Raw genomic sequence first — 7,415 nt, 5'->3', positions numbered from 1 at the left:
ACCAAGTATAAACTCTCTATACTTAGGCCATGTTGCATACCCGACATAAACTTGCAAAAAAATTTCTTTAATTCTCTAAAGCATAACTATTGAGTTACACATCCCATCTACGCAACTGTGACTCACTGTCTTTGGACATAACATAGCTAACCATTTAGTTGTCCATATGCATTGCATTCAAAGCCAATATGTCTCCAAATATTTCTTTGAACTGCATTGCTTGTTTCCTGGAAAATGTGTGTCTTTCTCTAGGCCATGAGTTCTACCCAACTCATGCTTGTCGATGGAATAATTTCTTATCTTGCTTACACCAAACCAAAGTATATAAAAAATTGAAAACTCAAATAAAAGTCTATACATCCAAGATCTACATACAGAGTTTGCAACAACCAACAATTAAAGCTACATAAAACAAGTTCAGAAAACACTCTTGTTCACTGCACTAAGTGTTGCCAATGGAAACGACAACAATCCTTCTTGTTCAAGCTTAGTTTATTCCTTTGTTGAAGTGAGAGACAACTTCATTGTGAGGTCTTTTGCATGTACCTTCACTTCGACCTTCATGAGTCTTGCTATAATGACTCCCATAGTCATCCCCAACTGATGCATTAAGTTGTGCCTTGAGTGGACATCTTCTAGCGAATTATAATCCTTTGCAAATGAAGCATCCCTGTACTTCCGGGCTGAAGGGAATAGTTCATCTTCCTTTGGCTCTTAAGCTTGCTGCCAACATGTTTTTCCTTTCCTATGGCCTTTCCTTTACAGTTTTTTATATCTTCAGTCTGTGTGCAATCCTTAAGACCTCATACTACTTGAATGGCTATCTAAACGTTCTGAATTTTACACTTCTTGAGTTCAGCAGTAACCCAAGAACTCGCACCAGACAGAAATTGGAACATCTGATCTTCTTCACTCATTCCATGCACATATTGCACCAATGCAAGGAAGTTTTCAGCATAGGCCTATAGTGTACCCGTCATTTTTAGCCTACGTAAACTTTCCCTTGCGTACCAAGCACCATTGCTCGGCCAGAACTGACTCTCAGTCTTTCTTTCAAGTTATTCCAAGACATAGGATTGGGATAACCAGAAGCTTCATCTTCTTGCATCATAGTTCTCCACAAAACCTTGAAAATTACCTAATTGCCTGCGAGAGTTACCATTGTCCTTTCCCAGTTTCGTTCGCATCAAAGTATGCCTCAACGTCATAAAAGAAATTCTCAATTTCTCTAACATTTCTGGAACCCGCATAAATTCTTGGCTCGGAGACTCGATTAGAGCTTTCTCCATTCACGTTTTCTCCTGCAAACATGTTATCACTGATTAACCTTTGTAGGATTGTCATCTCCTCGGATATTTGCTTCATATGGCATGTTAGTACGGTATTTACGTTACTGAATTGACCCTTCAATTCATTCACTTCAGCATTGGTTTCGCAATTCAACAAGGCTGCATCAGACACCTTATCCTTAACTGCACCTACCCTTTCGTCAAATTCTTTGAACCAATCTGATGTTCTTACTTTCTAGCCTGCCATTTTCTTCAAAAACAAGAGGAATATCAAGTCCATCACAACCCATTTCTATAGTCATATTGCCAAGATCACCATGCTCCTCTAACCAATCAAACGTACCCGGTAATTCTTCGTCGATTATAGTGCCACTAGAACCCATTTCTAATAAAAAAATGCATGAATTGAATGTGTCAATCACTTGCTCATAGGAAAACAATGCAAGAGAGAAAGAAGTACCTGTGTAGTATCCAAAAAATACACTTGAACTGTATCCCAAACACAACTCTGAAAATCGTTATTGTCACACCCGCAGATGCACCTTGTAAATTTCTGGCACAGATGTACCCGGCAGGAACATAGTCCAGTGAATCAAGCTTCACCTACGATTACTTCAGCCTTATAAGTTTTCACCAATGCAAACAACACCTACGCAATTCTGCAACGGAAGTCTTTCAGCCTTCTTTTCCTTCTCTTTTGTTCTCAAATGCTTACCATAAAACATTCAAACAATGCCATACATTCACTAACACAATCAGCTAACCAATAACACTTTGAACATGACACAATTAACCGATTTTATTGCATCAAAGGGAAAATATACAAAATTTCCCACTTAGGGACTTACACAGACTTTTTCCTCTTGAACCAAGCCTTTTCCCCACCAAAACTCTCTCAATTTGAGTCTCACAATCTCCTATATAAGCTTGTTGATTTCTCATGCCTTTGCACTATTTATACAACAACTACAATGGCTAAAAACCGTGCAATACTTGCACACACATGGGACAAACATCTGTCCCATAGGGCAGTTCCATAACCGCGAATAATTGTGCCAACTGGCCAGTTTCTTATCTAACTCGATCCAGCCTTCTACACCTGTTCCAAGATAGTTATGGACACACTTTTTAGGCTGTAAACTTCCTCTGTAACTATTCACCCTTGTCCCACACCTTGGCACGTTTGTGAATCCAATAACCAACTCTTAACCGTCACTTGAGCGATAATGTGCAAACTTTGCGCATTACTGATCTTGGCCTTGAATCAATACTCAGACAACATGGCGCTATAGTTGTCTTGGTCTAAACTAATGCATATCTAACATTACGCTACAATCCTATCGGCCAGTTCCTTAGCTCATTTTGGTTATTCATGCATCACATGCTTCACTTAGCCAATTTGTTTGACAATAACAATGCCTACTCTTGCATTACTATCTTGTTTGCACTGTCCAAGCTTTCGCAAGCCTTGGACTAATGCATAGGACAACTCTTGATCAATTCCATGGGTATGCATCAATGCCAACATTGCATGCTGCATTTTGTCACTTTAGTCTTGTATTGCATTTTCCTCAATGAAGATTCATTGTATCGGCCAATTAGCTTCATTACTTGGCCAATTTCCTTACAGTGTAGCATCATCTTTGCGCTTCACTGGCCTTGCAGGTCCCGTTATATTAGTGCTTGACAGACTATTCAATGTAGCGCCATCTCGGCCATTCACTGACTAGGTCGGCTATGTTGTAACACGCCATCTTGGTCGTTCACTAGCTTGACCGATCATACTAGGTAAATATGTTCAAAATTTTCGAAAAACAAGTCTTACAGCTAGCAATACCTTTATCATATCCCTTAAGGTATTAGGTGCAGGTGTCCAGCTGATTTTTTAAATATCACTCCCACCCAATCCAAAATATATTGGATCTCACAAGTTGCATCTGTGTGTGTACAAGTCGAATAATCATTCGCAAGAAAATGGATGGGCCGGTCCAGATTTGCAAGTTGGATCCTAAATTCTCACCCTACCAATTATATTAAAGAACCCATGATTTGGGGACATGGTTATAGGTATCACTGATACGTTTATTAAGTGCAAGAAACTACTCGATACATTTCCCACTAATTAACCAGTAATATAGCGGTATTAAGGATCATTCCCACAAGGAACTGTGTAATTGATAGGTTATTTGGATCAGCAAAACAATAATATATAAATATAAACACACACACTAAAGATTGGGGTTGATTGATTAAAGTAAATAAAAAGAGAATAAGAAAAGAAAGAGATGATAAAAATCATTCTTCATTACCAAGCGTTTGCTGAGTTAACATACTTATTTATCTTTCGTTAGAACCATTCATCAACAACCTTGGAATAACAGCTGGCGCAGTGTTATCCCCAAAGGTCCTTGTGTAACTGGATATTTAAGCGCTCGGATATCATATTCTATCCAACTGAACCACCAAGTATTAGCGCACTAGTGTAACCCAATCGAAATCTTTAAGTTATGTGAACTTATGCTGATCCTACCAGTTATACTATTAGCGCAAGGTCCACTTACTAGTGTTGTATTGAACACGATTGCTCCACAAAATCCCTCGACAAGGTCTCACGTTCTCTACTTGTATAGGAGATCCTCGACAATTACGGATTGCTCAATTCTCTACTAGCAATAGAGTGATCCAATTGTACACTTGAACAATCTAGAAATTATTCATAAACCCTAAATATAGCGAAAGCAAACAATGGTGATTAAAAACTTCTAATAAATTTATATAACTAAGAAAGCTCCACGTTTAGAATATTGAATTCATCATTAACCAATAAAAGTTCAACTTCTCATGATTACACCATTACCTGGTTTCCCCCTAAATGGGTAAACTCTAGAATCTTAATGAAGAATAAAAGTGTATTATGAGATGTGTCATCTCAAACTTACGTTAAGAAGTCCTCTTTTATGGTCTCCAAGTTGTAGAAGTACCCATGCTCGAATATCGACCAATATAGGTTGCCAAAACTTACCAACACTCCATAGATTAATCACGCCCAAAATCTGCTCGTGAAAAGAATGGTTAGAAATACAAATGGGCTACGCACTAAGATGACAAAACCCATAACATTATCATCATTAGCATGTCAGTTTTGATCCCTCGGATAGACGTGTACCCGTGAAAATTTAAAGTTATAGGATTTGTGGTTTTCCGGTCATTCCCTCGATCATACATCCCCATGTGAGTTTTGTTTTGATATGGATTTTCAATTCCTAGCTAATAACTCCCTCAGATATTCATCCATCCGTGAATTTTCTAACTCTCTGACTTCTCTAAAACTCGGTCCTCAACCGCCAACAGTCTTACCAGCATCGAACCCAAGTTCCCTGTTTTTCCTCTCGAGATCCTTATCTGTTTTCAATGCCGACTTCAGTAGTTGGCATTGCTTTGGTTATGAACGCAATGCCGAAAGTGTTGGCCAATATCGAATCTTATCTCTGTGTTGAATTTGGTCTCTGTGGGCATTGTCGTGGTCAATATTCGCAATATGCATGTTCGTAATGATGTAACCAACAACGATTGTGAAGCACTTGGCATTGTAAAAAAATGTTGTCTATGCCAACTGTTATGGAAGAAAATATCGACTTTGTCCAATATCAATTAATAGTCGACACTGCCGACTGTTAAGCAAAGAGTCGGCGTTGTTGTATGTATTGGGGGAATACCAAAAGTCGGCATTGCTAAGTTGGTGAATGCAACACCGACTTCTTAGAGCCGGTATTGTCTTCATCAACTTAGCAATGAAATTTGACGAATCAAATACACATATAACAATGTAAGCATTTTTTTACTTTTGCTGAGATGAGGATTCCCCAACATCAAATCCCTCACTAAAATCTCTTGTATCACTCAAATCTCGTAAAGTCCTTCTTCTTATACTCTCTCTATTCTAGAACTAACGCTTCAAAAGATAAAACCAAAATCTAGAGTTTAACCTTAACAAAGTAATATATTATCTAATTAATCTTAACAAACTAATCTTAATTAACATTAAATTAATAAAGGGTAAATTTAACAATTACCTTAATTATTTGGATAAGCGGTTCTTAATTACTTCATAGTTTTTTAAGTATCCTCTAATCTGTGAGAGTATCCCCAAATAAGGAATCTTTATTATGTTCTCCTATATCTTGTCATGTAACATCTATGTTTGTACCGTGTATAGAATACACGGAAGGACCGTTAATCAAGCCCGCTTAGCCCATGAAAAAAGATTCCAGAAGTTTTCAGAGAAGTCTTGTTGCCCAAGTTGCTTGTATATCAAGTTTGTATCAGACTAGGGTTACATAAACACTATAAATACATGTATCCAAAACCCTAAAGGGATAGGGAATCCTAGGTTAGCTAACCATACAATAATTGTAATCTCATATCAATACAATACTCTCCCTATGGGATTCCTCTGTGGATGTAGGCAACACTTGCTGAACATCGTAAATTCTTTGTGTCCTCTCTTTATCGGTTTCTAGCCCTAATTTTCAATAATAAACATCAATCATCGTGTTTAGTGCCTAAAAGTAATTTTGGGTACAAACATTGGCGCTGACTAAGGGGATTCGTGAAAACAATATATCGTGTTTTACTATTGAGAAAAGTGTGGAAGAAATCATGCACACATTCCATGCAAAAATCAGCAAGAAAAAATTAAAAAATAGGGTTCACACGAAAACTGTTACGAAGATGCAGCAACTGTTGCAAAACAGTTGACGAAACCGTGGAGAAAGCAGCAGCAGAAAACATTGTGAATCTCAGGAAACAGTAACAGATATAACTGTTTCAAAAGCGTTGCGAAAAGGTCTACTTCATCCAGCCTCTCATACAGCTCCAGATCTAGCGAACCAGAATCGTCAGATTCAGCAGATCTCATCCGTACGATCTGTCCATCCACGGTCCAGCTTCAGATTCAACGTACCGGATCAACATAGTTAATCCATTCAAGAGCTGACACGTGTGTACCGTTCCAACTAGCTTCCACGTCATCAGAGTCAGTCCAGTCAGCTTTGCCACGTAAGCATACAATACCACTCATCCGACGGCTCAGCCAACGAGGGCCACCCACCGGTCGACACGTCAGCATTGAGTGCCACGTCAGCAAACCTGATCCAGTCAACAAAGTCGTGTATGCCACGTCAGCAGGGTACTCAGCTATGTGGGGACCACGTCAGCAACATCGTCTGATCAGTGCCACGTCTGCGACAACTGACACGCGTACCGCCACATCAGCACGAACGAGTGCCACGTCAGCTATGTTATCAATGTCAGTAGTGCCATGTCAGCAGCATACTTGTGCCACATCAGCAGCGATATTCCTGCCAGTTTTGCCATGTCAGCATTATTGGTCCAGTCAACGTCTCGTCTGCCACGTGAGTTTTTTCTGTCCTGTCAGCACTGCCACATATGCAACAACACGCGCGCTTCGTTCAAATCTTGTTTCGTCAATAACTTCTTCGTTTTAAGTCCGAATTGGGTGATTTTTGGATCGTTAGAATCGTCTTTGAATTCCCTACATCATGGAAGCAAATATTCAGTGTTCAAGAAACTCATATATGTACTTGGGGCAGCAACATGATCGAGTTCGAGGTTCATGGATAACGACATGATAGAGTTCGAGGTTCGTGGATAGCGACGTGATCGAGTTCGATATGAGGATTGCCTAGACCCTTCAATATTTAGCCTTGCATCACATCAAAAGCACCTAAAGCCTCACCTTGCACGTGAGCACATGAGTTTTGCTCTTATCGCAAGCATAAAATCTCGCCTTGCACGCGAGTATGAAAGACTTGCACCTTGGCAAGCATAAAGTCTCGTCTCAACCACGAGCCCAACGCCCGATGTTGGGACAAAGTCTCGTCGAACCACGAGCCCAATGCCCGATATTGGTCCAAAGACTCGTACTCAACATAAGCAACACAACCAGCCTGCACGAGCAGCGAACGCTACATCCTTGTTACGTTGCGAGCAAAAATCCTTGCCCCATCCGCAAGCACACTGCATTCTACTCAAGACTCGATTAGCTCTCGAGCATCACAAGTCCACCACGTGGCAAAAAGTATCGCCTAGCACATGAGCAAATTT

The sequence above is a fragment of the Papaver somniferum genome, chromosome 1 (genome assembly GCF_003573695.1).
Source record: "Papaver somniferum cultivar HN1 chromosome 1, ASM357369v1, whole genome shotgun sequence".
NCBI lineage: Eukaryota > Viridiplantae > Streptophyta > Magnoliopsida > Ranunculales > Papaveraceae > Papaver > Papaver somniferum.
This window is presented reverse-complemented; position numbering follows the sequence as displayed.